Below are 17287 nucleotides of genomic sequence, written 5' to 3' on the forward strand. Positions count from 1 at the left end.
ATTCATTTACTTTTTTCTATTTATTTACCTCTTTCTTTCTCTAATTTATACGCCTATATTTTCTCTATTTATTTACCTCTTTCTCTCTATTTATTTACCTATTGCTTCTCTAGTCATTTACCTATATTTTCTCTAGTTATTTACCTATTTTTTCCTTTAATTTATTTACGTATTTTTTTATTTACCTTTTTTCCTTTGATTTATATAGCTATTTATCTATATTTATACACCTATTTTTTCTCTAGATAATATACCTATTTTTTCTCTATTTATTTTCCCTTTTTTCTCTATTTATTTACCTCTTTTGTTTTCTCTACTTATTTACCTATTTTTCTCTGTTTATTTACCTATTTTTCCCTATTTTATTAACCTATTTTTTCTCTATTTATTTACCTATTTTTCTCTATTTATTTACCTCTTTTGTTTTCTCTATTTATTTACCAATTTTTTCTCTAGATAATTTACCTATTTTTTCTCTATTCATTTACCTATTTTTTCTCTAGTTATTTACCTCTTTTTTCTGTATTTATTTACCTACTTTGTATTCTCTACTTCATTAATTATTTTTCTCTGTTTATTTACCTATTTTTTCCTCTAATTTATATACCAATTTTTTTATTTATCTTTTTTCCTTTGGTTTGTTTACCTATTTTTCTCTATTTATTTACCTATTGTTTCTCTAGTTATTTACCTATATTTTCTCTCATTTATTTTCCTATTTTTTCTCTGTTTATTTACCTATTTTTTCCTCTAATTTATTTACGTATTTTTTTATTTACCTTTTTTCCTTTGGTTTATTTAGCTATTTTTCTGTATTTATACACCTATTTTTTCTCTACCTAATTTACCTATTTTTCTGTATTTATTTACCTATTTTTTTCTCTATTTATTTACCTCTTTTGTTTTCTCTATTTATTTACCTATATTTCTCTAGATAATTTACCTATTTTTTCTCTATTTATTTACATATTTTTTCTCTATTTATTTTCCAATTTTTTCTCTATTCATTAAATTTTTTCTATTTATTTACCTCTTTCTTTCTCTAATTTATACACCTATATTTTCTCTATTTATTTACCTATTTTTCTCTATTTATTTACCTATTGTTTCTCTAGTTATTTACCTATATTTTCTCTCATTTATTTTCCTATTTTTTCTCTGTTTAGTTACCTATTTTTTCCTCTAATTTATTTACCTATTTTTTTATTTACCTTTTTTCCTTTGGTTTATTTAGCTATTTTTCTGTATTTATACACTTTTTTTCTCTAGTTTATTTACCTATTTTTTATCTATTTATTTACCTATTTTTCTCTACTTATTTACCTCTTTTTTCTCTATTTATTTACCTATTTTTCTCTATTTATTTACCTCCTTTGTTTACTCTATTTATTTACCTTTGTTCCATCTATTTATTTACCTATTTTTTTAATTAGCTATTTTTCTCTATTTATACACCTATTTTTTCTCTAGTTTATTTACCTCTTTTTCTGTATTTATTTACCTACTTTGTTTTCTCTACTTCATTAACTATTTTTCTCTGTTTATTTACCTATTTTTTCCTCTAATTTATATACCAATTTTTTTAGTTATCTTTTTTCCTTTGGTTTATTTACCTATTTTTCTCTATTTATACACCTATTTTTTCTCTACCTAATTTACCTATTTTTCTGTATTTATTTACCTATTTTTTTCTCTATTTATTTACCTCTTTTGTTTTCTCTATTTATTTACCTATTTTTCTCTAGATAATTTACCTATTTTTTCTCTATTTATTTACCTATTTTTTCTCTATTTATTTTCCAATTTTTTCTCTATTCATTTACTTTTTTCTATTTATTTACCTCTTTCTTTCTCTAATTTATACACCTCTATTTTCTCTATTTATTTACCTATTTCTCTCTATTTATTTACCTATTGCTTCTCTAGTCATTTACCTATATTTTCTCTAGTTATTTACCTATTATTTCCTCTAATTTATTTACCTATTTTTCTCTATTTATACACCTCTTTTTCTCTAGCTAATTTACCTATTTTTCTGTATTTATTTACCTCTTTGTTTTCTCTAATTATTTACCTCTTTTGTTTTCTCTATTTATTTACCTTTTTTCCCCTCTATTTATTTACCTATTTTTTTTTAATTAGCTATTTTTCTCTATTTATACACCTATTTTTTCTCTAGTTTATTTACCTCTTTTTTCTGTATTTATTTACCTACTTTGTTTTTCTCTACTTCATTACCTATTTTTCTCTGTTTATTTACCTATTTTTTCCTCTAATTTATTTACCTATTTTTTATTTACCTTTTTTCCTTTGGTTTATTTACCTATTTTTCTCTATTTATACACCTATTTTATTCTCTACCCAATTTACCTATATTTCTCTATTTATTTCCCTCTTTTTTCTCTATTTATTTACCTCTTTTGTTTTCTCTATTTATTTACGTATTTTTTCTCTAGTTATTTACCTCTTTTTCTGTATTTATTTACCTACTTTGTTTTCTCTACTTCATTACCTATTTTTCTCTATTTATTTGCCTATTTTTTTCTCTAAATTATTTACCTATTTTTCTCTATTTATTTACCTATTTTCTGTATTTATTTACCTACTTTGTTTACTGTACTTCATTACCTATTTTTCTCTATTTATACAACTATTTTTCTCTAGATATTTACCTATTTTTTCCTTTAATTTATTTACCTATTGTTTTATTTACCTTTTTTTCTTTGATTTATTTAGCTATTTATCTATATTTATACACCTATTTTTTCTCTAGATGATTTACATATTTTTCTCTATTTATTTACCTCTTTTGTTTTCTCTATTTATTTACCTATTTTTTCTCTAGTTATTTACCTACTTTGTTTTCTGTACTTCATTACCTATTTTTCTCTATTTATACACCTATTTTTCTCTACCTAATTTACCTATTTTTCTCTATTTATTTACCTATTTTCTGTATTTATTTACCTACTTTGTTTTCTGTACTTCATTACCTATTTTTCTCTATTTATACAACTATTTTTCTCTAGATATTTACCTATTTTTTCCTTTAATTTATTTACCTATTGTTTTATTTACCTTTTTTTCTTTGATTTATTTAGCTATTTATCTATATTTATACACCTATTTTTTTCTCTAGATGATTTACCTATTTTTTTCTCTATTTATTTACCTCTTTTGTTTTCTCTATTTATTTACCTATTTTTCTCTAGATAATTTACCTATTTTTTCTCTATTTATTTACCTATTTTTTCTCTATTTATTTTCCAATTTTTTCTCTATTCATTTACTTTTTTCTATTTATTTACCTCTTTCTTTCTCTAATTTATACGCCTCTATTTTCTCTATTTATTTACCTCTTTCTCTCTATTTATTTACCTATTGCTTCTCTAGTCATTTACCTATATTTTCTCTAGTTATTTACCTATTTTTTCCTTTAATTTATTTACGTATTTTTTTATTTACCTTTTTTCCTTTGATTTATATAGCTATTTATCTATATTTATACACCTATTTTTTCTCTAGATAATATACCTATTTTTTCTCTATTTATTTTCCTATTTTGTCTCTATTTGTTTACCTCATTTGTTTTCTCTACTTATTTACATATTTTTCTCTGTTTATTTACCTATTTTTCCCTATTTTATTTACCTATTTTTTCTCTATTTATTTACCTCTTTTGTTTTCTCTAAATTATTTACCTATTTTTGTCTATATATTTACCTACTTTCTGTATTTATTTACCTCCTTTGTATTCTCTACTTCATTAATTATTTTTCTCTGTTTATTTACCTATTTTTTCCTCTAATTTATATACCAATTTTTTTATTTATCTTTTTTCCTTTGGTTTGTTTACCTATTTTTCTCTATTTATTTACCTATTGTTTCTCTAGTTATTTACCTATATTTTCTCTCATTTATTTTCCTATTTTTTCTCTGTTTATTTACCTATTTTTTCCTCTAATTTATTTACCTATTTTTTTATTTACCTTTTTTCCTTTGGTTTATTTAGCTATTTTTCTGTATTTATACACTTTTTTTTCTCTAGTTTATTTACCTATTTTTCTCTACTTATTTACCTCTTTTTTCTCTATTTATTTACCTATTTTTCTCTATTTATACACCTATTTTTTCTCTACCTAATTTACCTATTTTTCTGTATTTATTTACCTATTTTTTTCTCTATTTATTTACCTCTTTTGTTTTCTCTATTTATTTACCTATATTTCTCTAGATAATTTACCTATTTTTTCTCTATTTATTTACATATTTTTTCTCTATTTATTTTCCAATTTTTTCTCTATTCATTAAATTTTTTCTATTTATTTACCTCTTTCTTTCTCTAATTTATACACCTATATATTCTCTATTTATTTACCTATTTTTCTCTATTTATTTACCTATTGTTTCTCTAGTTATTTACCTATATTTTCTCTCATTTATTTTTCCTATTTTTTCTCTATTTATTTACATATTTTTTCTCTATTTATTTTCCAATTTTTTTCTCTATTCATTAAATTTTTTCTATTTATTTACCTCTTTCTTTCTCTAATTTATACACCTATATATTCTCTATTTATTTACCTATTTTTCTCTATTTATTTACCTATTGTTTCTCTAGTTATTTACCTATATTTTCTCTCATTTATTTTCCTATTTTTTCTCTGTTTAGTTACCTAATTTTTCCTCTAATTTATATACCAATTTTTTTATTTATCTTTTTTCCTTTGGTTTATTTACCTATTTTTCTCTATTTATACACCTATTTTTTCTCTACCTAATTTACCTACTTTTCTGTATTTATTTACCTATTTTTTTCTCTATTTATTTACCTCTTTTGTTTTCTCTATTTATTTACCTATTTTTTCTCTATTTATTTTCCAATTTTTTCTCTATTCATTTACTTTTTTCTATTTATTTACCTCTTTCTTTCTCTAATTTATACACCTCTATTTTATCTATTTATTTACCTATTTCTCTCTATTTATTTACCTATTGCTTCTCTAGTCATTTACCTATATTTTCTCTAGTTATTTACCTATTTTTTCCTTTAATTTATTTACGTATTTTTTTATTTACCTTTTCTTCTTTGATTTATATAGCTATTTATCTATACTTATACACCTATTTTTTCTCTAGATAATATACCTATCTTTTCTCTATTTATTTTCCTATTTTTCTCTATTTATTTACCTCTTTTGTTTTCTCTACTTATTTACCTATTTTTCTCTGTTTATTTACCTATTTTTCCCTATTTTATTAACCTATTTTTCTCTATTTATTTACCTATTTTTCTCTATTTATTTACCATTTTGTTTTCTCTATTTATTTACCTATTTTTCTCTAGACAATTTACCTATTTTTTCTCTATTTATTTACCTATTTTTTCTCTATTTATTTTCCAATTTTTTCTCTATTCATTTACTTTTTTCTATTTATTTACCCCTTCCTTTCTCTAATTTATACACCTATAGTTTCTCTATTTATTTACCTATTTCTCTCTATTTATTTACCTATTGTTTCTCTAGTCATTTACCTATATTTTCTCTAGGTATTTACCTATTTTTTCCTCTAATTTCTTTACCCATTTTTTTATTTACCTTTTTTTCTTTGATTTATTTAGCTATTTATCTCTATGTATACACCTATTTTTTCTCCAGATAATTTACCTATTTTTTCTCTATTTATTTTCCTATTTTGTCTCTATTTGTTTACCTCATTTGTTTTCTCTACTTATTTACATATTTTTCTCTGTTTATTTACCTATTTTTCCCTATTTTATTTACCTATTTTTTCTCTATTTATTTACCTCTTTTGTTTTCTCTATTTATTTACCTATTTTTTCTCTAGTTTATTTACCTCTTTTTCTGTATTTATTTACCTCCTTTGTATTCTCTACTTCATTAATTATTTTTCTCTGTTTATTTACCTATTTTTTTCCTCTAATTTATATACCAATTTTTTTATTTATCTTTTTTCCTTTGGTTTGTTTACCTATTTTTCTCTATTTATTTACCTATTGTTTCTCTAGTTATTTACCTATATTTTCTCTCATTTATTTTCCTATTTTTTCTCTGTTTATTTACCTATTTTTTCCTCTAATTTATTTACCTATTTTTTTATTTACCTTTTTTCCTTTGGTTTATTTAGCTATTTTTCTGTATTTATACACTTTTTTTCTCTAGTTTATTTACCTATTTTTATCTATTTATTTACCTATTTTTCTCTACTTATTTACCTCTTTTTTCTCTATTTATTTACCTATTTTTCTCTATTTATACACCTATTTTTTCTCTACCTAATTTACCTATTTTTCTGTATTTATTTACCTATTTTTTTCTCTATTTATTTACCTCTTTTGTTTTCTCTATTTATTTACCTATATTTCTCTAGATAATTTACCTATTTTTTCTCTATTTATTTACATATTTTTTCTCTATTTATTTTCCAATTTTTTCTCTATTCATTAAATTTTTTCTATTTATTTACCTCTTTCTTTCTCTAATTTATACACCTATATTTTCTCTATTTATTTACCTATTTTTCTCTATTTATTTACCTATTGTTTCTCTAGTTATTTACCTATATTTTCTCTCATTTATTTTCCTATTTTTTTCTCTGTTTAGTTACCTATTTTTTCCTCTAATTTATTTACCTATTTTTTTATTTACCTTTTTTCCTTTGGTTTATTTAGCTATTTTTCTGTATTTATACACTTTTTTTCTCTAGTTTATTTACCTATTTTTTATCTATTTATTTACCTATTTTTCTCTACTTATTTACCTCTTTTTTCTCTATTTATTTACCTATTTTTCTCTATTTATTTACCTCCTTTGTTTACTCTATTTATTTACCTTTTTTCCATCTATTTATTTACCTATTTTTTTTAATTAGCTATTTTTCTCTATTTATACACCTATTTTTTCTCTAGTTTATTTACCTCTTTTTCTGTATTTATTTACCTACTTTGTTTTCTCTACTTCATTAACTATTTTTTTCTGTTTATTTACCTATTTTTTCCTCTAATTTATATACCAATTTTTTTATTTATCTTTTTTCCTTTGGTTTATTTACCTATTTTTCTCTATTTATACACCTATTTTTTCTCTACCTAATTTACCTATTTTTCTGTATTTATTTACCTATTTTTTTCTCTATTTATTTACCTCTTTTGTTTTCTCTATTTATTTACCTATTTTTCTCTAGATAATTTACCTATTTTTTCTCTATTTATTTACCTATTTTTTCTCTATTTATTTTCCAATTTTTTCTCTATTCATTAAATTTTTTCTATTTATTTACCTCTTTCCTTCTCTAATTTATACACCTATATTTTCTCTATTTATTTACCTATTTTTCTCTATTTATTTACCTATTGTTTCTCTAGTTATTTACCTATATTTTCTCTCATTTATTTTCCTATTTTTTCTCTGTTTAGTTACCTATTTTTTCCTCTAATTTATTTACCTATTTTTTTATTTACCTTTTTTCCTTTGGTTTATTTAGCTATTTTTCTGTATTTATACACTTTTTTCTCTAGTTTATTTACCTATTTTTTATCTATTTATTTTCCTATTTTGTCTCTATTTGTTTACCTCATTTGTTTTCTCTACTTATTTACATATTTTTCTCTGTTTATTTACCTATTTTTCCCTATTTTATTTACCTATTTTTTCTCTATTTATTTACCTCTTTTGTTTTCTCTAAATTATTTACCTATTTTTGTCTATATATTTACCTACTTTCTGTATTTATTTACCTCCTTTGTATTCTCTACTTCATTAATTATTTTTCTCTGTTTATTTACCTATTTTTTCCTCTAATTTATATACCAATTTTTTTATTTATCTTTTTTCCTTTGGTTTGTTTACCTATTTTTCTCTATTTATTTACCTATTGTTTCTCTAGTTATTTACCTATATTTTCTCTCATTTATTTTCCTACTTTTTCTCTGTTTATTTACCTATTTTTTCCTCTAATTTATTTACCTATTTTTTTATTTACCTTTTTTCCTTTGGTTTATTTAGCTATTTTTCTGTATTTATACACTTTTTTTCTCTAGTTTATTTACCTATTTTTTATCTATTTATTTACCTATTTTTCTCTACTTATTTACCTCTTTTTTCTCTATTTATTTACCTATTTTTCTCTATTTATTTACCTCCTTTGTTTACTCTATTTATTTACCTTTGTTCCATCTATTTATTTACCTATTTTTTTAATTAGCTATTTTTCTCTATTTATACACCTATTTTTTCTCTAGTTTATTTACCTCTTTTTCTGTATTTATTTACCTACTTTGTTTTCTCTACTTCATTAACTATTTTTCTCTGTTTATTTACCTATTTTTTCCTCTAATTTATATACCAATTTTTTTATTTATCTTTTTTCCTTTGGTTTATTTACCTATTTTTCTCTATTTATACACCTATTTTTTCTCTACCTAATTTACCTACTTTTCTGTATTTATTTACCTATTTTTTTCTCTATTTATTTACCTCTTTTGTTTTCTCTATTTATTTACCTATTTTTTCTCTATTTATTTTCCAATTTTTTCTCTATTCATTTACTTTTTTCTATTTATTTACCTCTTTCTTTCTCTAATTTATACACCTCTATTTTATCTATTTATTTACCTATTTCTCTCTATTTATTTACCTATTGCTTCTCTAGTCATTTACCTATATTTTCTCTAGTTATTTACCTATTTTTTCCTTTAATTTATTTACGTATTTTTTTATTTACCTTTTCTTCTTTGATTTATATAGCTATTTATCTATACTTATACACCTATTTTTTCTCTAGATAATATACCTATCTTTTCTCTATTTATTTTCCTATTTTTCTCTATTTATTTACCTCTTTTGTTTTCTCTACTTATTTACCTATTTTTCTCTGTTTATTTACCTATTTTTCCCTATTTTATTAACCTATTTTTCTCTATTTATTTACCTATTTTTCTCTATTTATTTACCATTTTGTTTTCTCTATTTATTTACCTATTTTTCTCTAGACAATTTACCTATTTTTTCTCTATTTATTTACCTATTTTTTCTCTATTTATTTTCCAATTTTTTCTCTATTCATTTACTTTTTTCTATTTATTTACCCCTTCCTTTCTCTAATTTATACACCTATAGTTTCTCTATTTATTTACCTATTTCTCTCTATTTATTTACCTATTGTTTCTCTAGTCATTTACCTATATTTTCTCTAGGTATTTACCTATTTTTTCCTCTAATTTCTTTACCCATTTTTTTATTTACCTTTTTTTCTTTGATTTATTTAGCTATTTATCTCTATGTATACACCTATTTTTTCTCCAGATAATTTACCTATTTTTTCTCTATTTATTTTCCTATTTTGTCTCTATTTGTTTACCTCATTTGTTTTCTCTACTTATTTACATATTTTTCTCTGTTTATTTACCTATTTTTCCCTATTTTATTTACCTATTTTTTCTCTATTTATTTACCTCTTTTGTTTTCTCTATTTATTTACCTATTTTTTCTCTAGTTATTTACCTCTTTTTTCTGTATTTATTTACCTACTTTGTTTTCTGTACTTCATTACCTATTTTTCTCTATTTATTTGCCTATTTTCTTCTCTAAACTATTTACCTATTTTTGTCTATTTATTTACCTACTTTCTGTATTTATTTACCTCCTTTGTATTCTCTACTTCATTAATTATTTTTCTCTGTATATTTACCTATTTTTTCCTCTAATTTATATACCTATTTTTTTATTTACCTTTTTTCCTTTGGTTTATTTAGCTATTTTTCTGTATTTATACACTTTTTTCTCTAGTTATTTACCTATATTTTCTCTCATTTATTTTCCTATTTTTTCTCTACTTATTTACCTCTTTTTTCTCTATTTATTTACCTATTTTTCTCTATTTATACACCTATTTTTTCTCTACCTAATTTACCTATTTTTCTGTATTTATTTACCTATTTTTTTCTGTATTTATTTACCTCTTTTGTTTTCTCTATTTATTTACCTATTTTTCTCTAGATAATTTACCTATTTTTTCTCTATTTATTTACCTATTTTTTCTCTATTTATTTTCCAATTTTTTCTCTATTCATTAAATTTTTTCTATTTATTTACCTCTTTCCTTCTCTAATTTATACACCTATATTTTCTCTATTTATTTACCTATTTTTCTCTATTTATTTACCTATTGTTTCTCTAGTTATTTACCTATATTTTCTCTCATTTATTTTCCTATTTTTTCTCTGTTTAGTTACCTATTTTTTCCTCTAATTTATTTACCTATTTTTTTATTTACCTTTTTTCCTTTGGTTTATTTAGCTATTTTTCTGTATTTATACACTTTTTTTCTCTAGTTTATTTACCTATTTTTTATCTATTTATTTACCTATTTTTCTCTACTTATTTACCTCTTTTTTCTCTATTTATTTACCTATTTTTTTCTATTTATTTACCTCCTTTGTTTACTCTATTTATTTACCTTTTTTCCATCTATTTATTTACCTATTTTTTTTAATTAGCTATTTTTCTCTATTTATACACCTATTTTTTCTCTAGTTTATTTACCTCTTTTTTCTGTATTTATTTACCTACTTTGTTTTCTGTACTTCATTACCTATTTTTCTCTATTTATTTGCCTATTTTCTTCTCTAAATTATTTACCTATTTTTGTCTATTTATTTACCTACTTTCTGTATTTATTTACCTCCTTTGTATTCTCTACTTCATTAATTATTTTTCTCTGTTTATTTACATATTTTTTCCTCTAATTTATATACCAATTTTTTTATTTATCTTTTTTCCTTTGGTTTGTTTACCTATTTTTCTCTATTTATTTACCTATTGTTTCTCTAGTTATTTACCTATAATTTCTCTCATTTATTTTCCTATTTTTTCTCTGTTTATTTACCTATTTTTTCCTCTAATTTATTTACCTATTTTTTTATTTACCTTTTTTCCTTTGGTTTATTTAGCTATTTTTCTGTATTTATACACTTTTTTTCTCTAGTTTATTTACCTATTTTTTATCTATTTATTTACCTATTTTTCTCTACTTATTTACCTCTTTTTTCTCTATTTATTTACCTATTTTTCTCTATTTATACACCTATTTTTTCTCTACCTAATTTACCTATTTTTGTGTATTTATTTACCTATTTTTTTCTCTATTTATTTACCTCTTTTGTTTTCTCTATTTATTTACCTATTTTCCTCTAGATAATTTACCTATTTTTTCTCTATTTATTTACCTATTTTTTCTCTATTTATTTTCCAATTTTTTCTCTATTCATTTACTTTTTTCTATTTATTTACCTCTTTCTTTCTCTAATTTATACACCTCTATTTTCTCTATTTATTTACCTATTTCTCTCTATTTATTTACCTATTGCTTCTCTAGTCATTTACCTATATTTTCTCTAGTTATTTACCTATTTTTTCCTTTAATTTATTTACGTATTTTTTTATTTACCTTTTTTTCTTTGATTTATATAGCTATTTATCTATATTTATACACCTATTTTTTCTCTAGATAATATACCTATTTTTTCTCTATTTATTTTCCTATTTTTCTCTATTTATTTACCTCTTTTGTTTTCTCTACTTATTTACCTATTTTTCTCTGTTTATTTACCTATTTTTCCCTATTTTATTAACCTATTTTTTCTCTATTTATTTTCCAATTTTTCTCTATTTATTTACCTCTTTTGTTTTCTCTACATATTTATATATTTTTCTCTGTTTATTTACCTATTTTTCCCTATTTTATTTACCTATTTTTTCTCTATTTATTTACCTCTTTTGTTTTCTCTATTTATTTACCTATTTTTTCTCTAGTTTATTTACCTCTTTTTCTGTATTTATTTACCTCCTTTGTATTCTCTACTTCATTAATTATTTTTCTCTGTTTATTTACATATTTTTTCCTCTAATTTATATACCAATTTTTTTATTTATCTTTTTTCCTTTGGTTTGTTTACCTATTTTTCTCTATTTATTTACCTATTGTTTCTCTAGTTATTTACCTATATTTTCTCTCATTTATTTTCCTATTTTTTCTCTGTTTATTTACCTATTTTTTCCTGTAATTTATTTACCTATTTTTTTATTTACCTTTTTTCCTTTGGTTTATTTAGCTATTTTTCTGTATTTATACACTTTTTTTCTCTAGTTTATTTACCTATTTTTTATCTATTTATTTACCTATTTTTCTCTACATATTTACCTCTTTTTTCTCTATTTATTTACCTATTTTTCTCTATTTATACACCTATTTTTTCTCTACCTAATTTACCTATTTTTCTGTATTTATTTACCTATTTTTTTCTCTATTTATTTACCTCTTTTGTTTTCTCTATTTATTTACCTATATTTCTCTAGATAATTTACCTATTTTTTCTCTATTTATTTACCTATTTTTTCTCTATTTATTTTCCAATTTTTTCTCTATTCATTTACTTTTTTCTATTTATTTACCTCTTTCTTTCTCTAATTTATACACCTCTATTTTCTCTATTTATTTACCTATTTCTCTCTATTTATTTACCTATTGCTTCTCTAGTCATTTACCTATATTTTCTCTAGTTATTTACCTATTTTTTCCTTTAATTTATTTACGTATTTTTTTATTTACCTTTTTTTCTTTGATTTATATAGCTATTTATCTATATTTATACACCTATTTTTTCTCTAGATAATATACCTATTTTTTCTCTGTTTATTTTCCTATTTTTTTCTATTTATTTACCTCTTTTGTTTTCTCTACTTATTTACCTATTTTTCTCTGTTTATTTACCTAGTTTTCCCTATTTTATTAACCTATTTTTCTCTATTTATTTACCTATTTTTCTCTATTTATTTACCTCTTTTGTTTTCTCTATTTATTTACCTATTTTTCTCTCGACAATTTACCTATTTTTTCTCTATTTATTTACCTATTTTTTCTCTATTTATTTTCCAATTTTTTCTCTATTCATTTACTTTTTTCTATTTATTTACCTCTTCCTTTCTCTAATTTATACACCTATATTTTCTCTATTTATTTACCTATTTCTCTCTATTTATTTACCTATTGTTTCTCTAGTCATTTACCTATATTTTCTCTAGGTATTTACCTATTTTTTCCTCTAATTTCTTTACCTATTTTTTTATTTACCTTTTTTTCTTTGATTTATTTAGCTATTTATCTCTATGTATACACCTATTTTTTCTCCAGATAATTTACCTATTTTTTCTCTATTTATTTTCCTATTTTGTCTCTATTTGTTTACCTCATTTGTTTTCTCTACTTATTTACATATTTTTCTCTGCTTATTTACCTATTTTTCCCTATTTTATTTACCTATTTTTTCTCTATTTATTTACCTATTGTTTCTCTAGTCATTTACCTATATTTTCTCTAGGTATTTACCTATTTTTTCCTCTAATTTCTTTACCCATTTTTTTATTTACCTTTTTTTCTTTGATTTATTTAGCTATTTATCTCTATGTATACACCTATTTTTTCTCCAGATAATTTACCTATTTTTTCTCTATTTATTTTCCTATTTTGTCTCTATTTGTTTACCTCATTTGTTTTCTCTACTTATTTACATATTTTTCTCTGCTTATTTACCTATTTTTCCCTATTTTATTTACCTATTTTTCTCTATTTATACACCTATTTTTTCTCTACCTAATTTACCTATTTTTCTGTATTTATTTACCTATTTTTTTCTCTATTTATTTACCTCCTTTGTTTACTCTATTTATTTACCTTTTTTCCATCTATTTATTTACCTATTTTTTTTAATTAGCTATTTTTCTCTATTTATACACCTATTTTTCTCTTGTTTATTTACCTCTTTTTCTGTATTTATTTACCTACTTTGTTTTCTCTACTTCATTAACTATTTTTCTCTGTTTATTTACCTATTTTTTCCTCTAATTTATATACCAATTTTTTTATTTATCTTTTTTCCTTTGGTTTATTTACCTATTTTTCTCTATTTATACACCTATTTTTTCTCTACCTAATTTACCTATTTTTCTGTATTTATATACCTATTTTTTTCTCTATTTATTTACCTCTTTTGTTTTCTCTATTTATTTACCTATTTTTCTCTAGATAATTTACCTATTTTTTCTCTATTTATTTACCTATTTTTTCTCTATTTATTTTCCAATTTTTTCTCTATTCATTTACTTTTTTCTATTTATTTACCTCTTTCTTTCTCTAATTTATACACCTCTATTTTCTCTATTTATTTACCTATTTCTCTCTATTTATTTACCTATTGCTTCTCTAGTCATTTACCTATATTTTCTCTAGTTATTTACCTATTTTTTCCTTTAATTTATTTACGTATTTTTTTATTTACCTTTTTTTCTTTGATTTATATAGCTATTTATCTATATTTATACACCTATTTTTTCTCTAGATAATATACCTATTTTTTCTCTATTTATTTTCCTATTTTTCTCTATTTATTTACCTCTTTTGTTTTCTCTACTTATTTACCTATTTTTCTCTGTTTATTTACCTATTTTTCCCTATTTTATTAACCTATTTTTTCTCTATTTATTTACCTATTTTTCTCTAGATATTTACCTATTTTTTCCTTTACTTTATTTACCTATTGTTTTATTTACTTTTTTTTCTTTGATTTATTTAGCTATTTATCTATATTTCTACACCTATTTTTTCTCTAGATAATTTACCTATTTTTCTCTATTTATTTCCCTATTTTTCTCTATTTATTTACCTCTTTTGTTTTCTCTATTTATTTACCTATTTTTTCTCTAGTTATTTACCTCTTTTTTCTGTATTTATTTACCTACTTTGTTTTCTGTACTTCATTACCTATTTTTCTCTATTTATACACCTATTTTTTCTCTACCTAATTTACCTATTTTTCTGTATTTATTTACCTATTTTTTCTCTATTTATTTACCTCTTTTGTTTTCTCTATTTATTTACCTATTTTTCTCTAGATAATTTACCTATTTTTCTCTATTTATTTACATATTTTTTCTCTATTTATTTTCCAATTTTTTCTCTATTCATTAAATTTTTTCTATTTATTTACCTCTTTCTTTCTCTAATTTATACACCTATATTTTCTCTATTTATTTACCTCTTTCTTTCTCTAATTTATACACCTATATTTTCTCTATTTATTTACCTATTTTTCTCTATTTATTTACCTATTGTTTCTCTAGTTATTTACCTATATTTTCTCTCATTTATTTTCCTATTTTTTCTCTGTTTAGTTACCTATTTTTTCCTCTAATTTATTTACCTATTTGTTTATTTACCTTTTTCCCTTTGGTTTATTTAGCTATTTTTCTGTATTTATACACTTTTTTTCTCTAGTTTATTTACCTATTTTTTATCTATTTATTTACCTATTTTTCTCTACTTATTTACCTCTTTTTTCTCTATTTATTTACCTATTTTTCTCTATTTATTTACCTCCTTTGTTTTTTCTATTTATTTACCTTTTTTCCATCTATTTATTTACCTATTTTTTTTAATTAGCTATTTTTCTCTATTTATACACCTATTTTTCTCTTGTTTATTTACCTCTTTTTCTGTATTTATTTACCTACTTTGTTTTCTCTACTTCATTAACTATTTTTCTCTGTTTATTTACCTATTTTTTCCTCTAATTTATATACCAATTTTTTTATTTATCTTTTTTCCTTTGGTTTATTTACCTATTTTTCTCTATTTATACACCTATTTTTTCTCTACCTAATTTACCTATTTTTCTGTATTTATATACCTATTTTTTTCTCTATTTATTTACCTCTTTTGTTTTCTCTATTTATTTACCTATTTTTCTCTAGATAATTTACCTATTTTTTCTCTATTTATTTACCTATTTTTTCCTTTAATTTATTTACGTATTTTTTTATTTACCTTTTTTTCTTTGATTTATATAGCTATTTATCTATATTTATACACCTATTTTTTCTCTAGATAATATACCTATTTTTTCTCTATTTATTTTCCTATTTTTCTCTATTTATTTATCTCTTTTGTTTTCTCTACTTACTTACCTATTTTTCTCTGTTTATTTACCTATTTTTCCCTATTTTATTAACCTATTTTTTCTCTATTTATTTACCTATTTTTCTCTATTTATTTACCTCTTTTGTTTTCTCTATTTATTTACCTATTTTTCTCTAGACAATTTACCTATTTTTTCTCTATTTATTTACCTATTTTTTCTCTATTTATTTTCCAATTTTTTCTCTATTCATTTACTTTTTTCTATTTATTTACCTCTTCCTTTCTCTAATTTATACACCTATATTTTCTCTATTTATTTACCTATTTCTCTCTATTTATTTACCTATTGTTTCTCTAGTCATTTACCTATATTTTCTCTAGGTATTTACCTATTTTTTCCTCTAATTTCTTTACCCATTTTTTTATTTACCTTTTTCTCTTCGATTTATTTAGCTATTTATCTCTATGTATACACCTATTTTTTCTCCAGATAATTTACCTATTTTTTCTCTATTTATTTTCCTATTTTGTCTCTATTTGTTTACCTCATTTGTTTTCTCTACTTATTTACATATTTTTCTCTGTTTATTTACCTATTTTTCCCTATTTTATTTACCTATTTTTTCTCTATTTATTTACCTATTGTTTCTCTAGTCATTTACCTATATTTTCTCTAGGTATTTACCTATTTTTTCCTCTAATTTCTTTACCCATTTTTTTATTTACCTTTTTTTCTTTGATTTATTTAGCTATTTATCTCTATGTATACACCTATTTTTTCTCCAGATAATTTACCTATTTTTTCTCTATTTATTTTCCTATTTTGTCTCTATTTGTTTACCTCATTTGTTTTCTCTACTTATTTACATATTTTTCTCTGTTTATTTACCTATTTTTCCCTATTTTATTTACCTATTTTTTCTCTATTTATTTACCTCTTTTGTTATCTCTATTTATTTACCTATTTTTTCTCTAGTTATTTACCTCTTTTTTCTTTATTTATTTACCTACTTTGTTTTCTGTACTTCATTACCTATTTTTCTCTATTTATACACCTATTTTTTCTCTACCTAATTTACCTATTTTTCTGTATTTATTTACCTATTTTTTCTCTATTTATTTACCTCTTTTGTTTTCTCTATTTATTTACCTATTTTTCTCTAGATAATTTACCTATTTTTCTCTATTTATTTACATATTTTTTCTCTATTTATTTTCCAATTTTTTCTCTATTCATTAAATTTTTTCTATTTATTTACCTCTTTCTTTCTCTAATTTATACACCTATATTTTC

At 21.3% G+C, this 17287-nt stretch overlaps 1 long non-coding RNA gene across 10 annotated transcripts in view; it reads right to left on the reverse strand.

The window, feature by feature from the left end:
* Window positions 1-36: 36 nt before the first annotated feature.
* Window positions 37-17287, reverse strand: part of LOC143378156 (uncharacterized) — a 33886-nt gene continuing 16635 nt past the window's right edge. For 4 of the 10 annotated variants that reach the window (XR_013087686.1, XR_013087684.1, XR_013087685.1 and 1 more), the window contains 4 exons: window positions 14697-16764; window positions 9502-9775; window positions 6195-6261; window positions 2371-4057 (listed from right to left, as the gene is read on the reverse strand). This is a non-coding gene — a long non-coding RNA (uncharacterized LOC143378156). Of the gene's footprint in view, window positions 2324-2370; window positions 4058-4673; window positions 5242-6086; window positions 6262-7961; window positions 8162-9501; window positions 9776-11708; window positions 14136-14425; window positions 16765-17287 lie in introns of those variants that run through there. The other 6 variants (XR_013087688.1, XR_013087683.1, XR_013087682.1 and 3 more) reach the window with 6 other exon arrangements.

Source organism: Andrena cerasifolii, unplaced genomic scaffold (assembly GCF_050908995.1).
Source record: "Andrena cerasifolii isolate SP2316 unplaced genomic scaffold, iyAndCera1_principal scaffold0685, whole genome shotgun sequence".
NCBI classification, from domain to species: domain Eukaryota; kingdom Metazoa; phylum Arthropoda; class Insecta; order Hymenoptera; family Andrenidae; genus Andrena; species Andrena cerasifolii.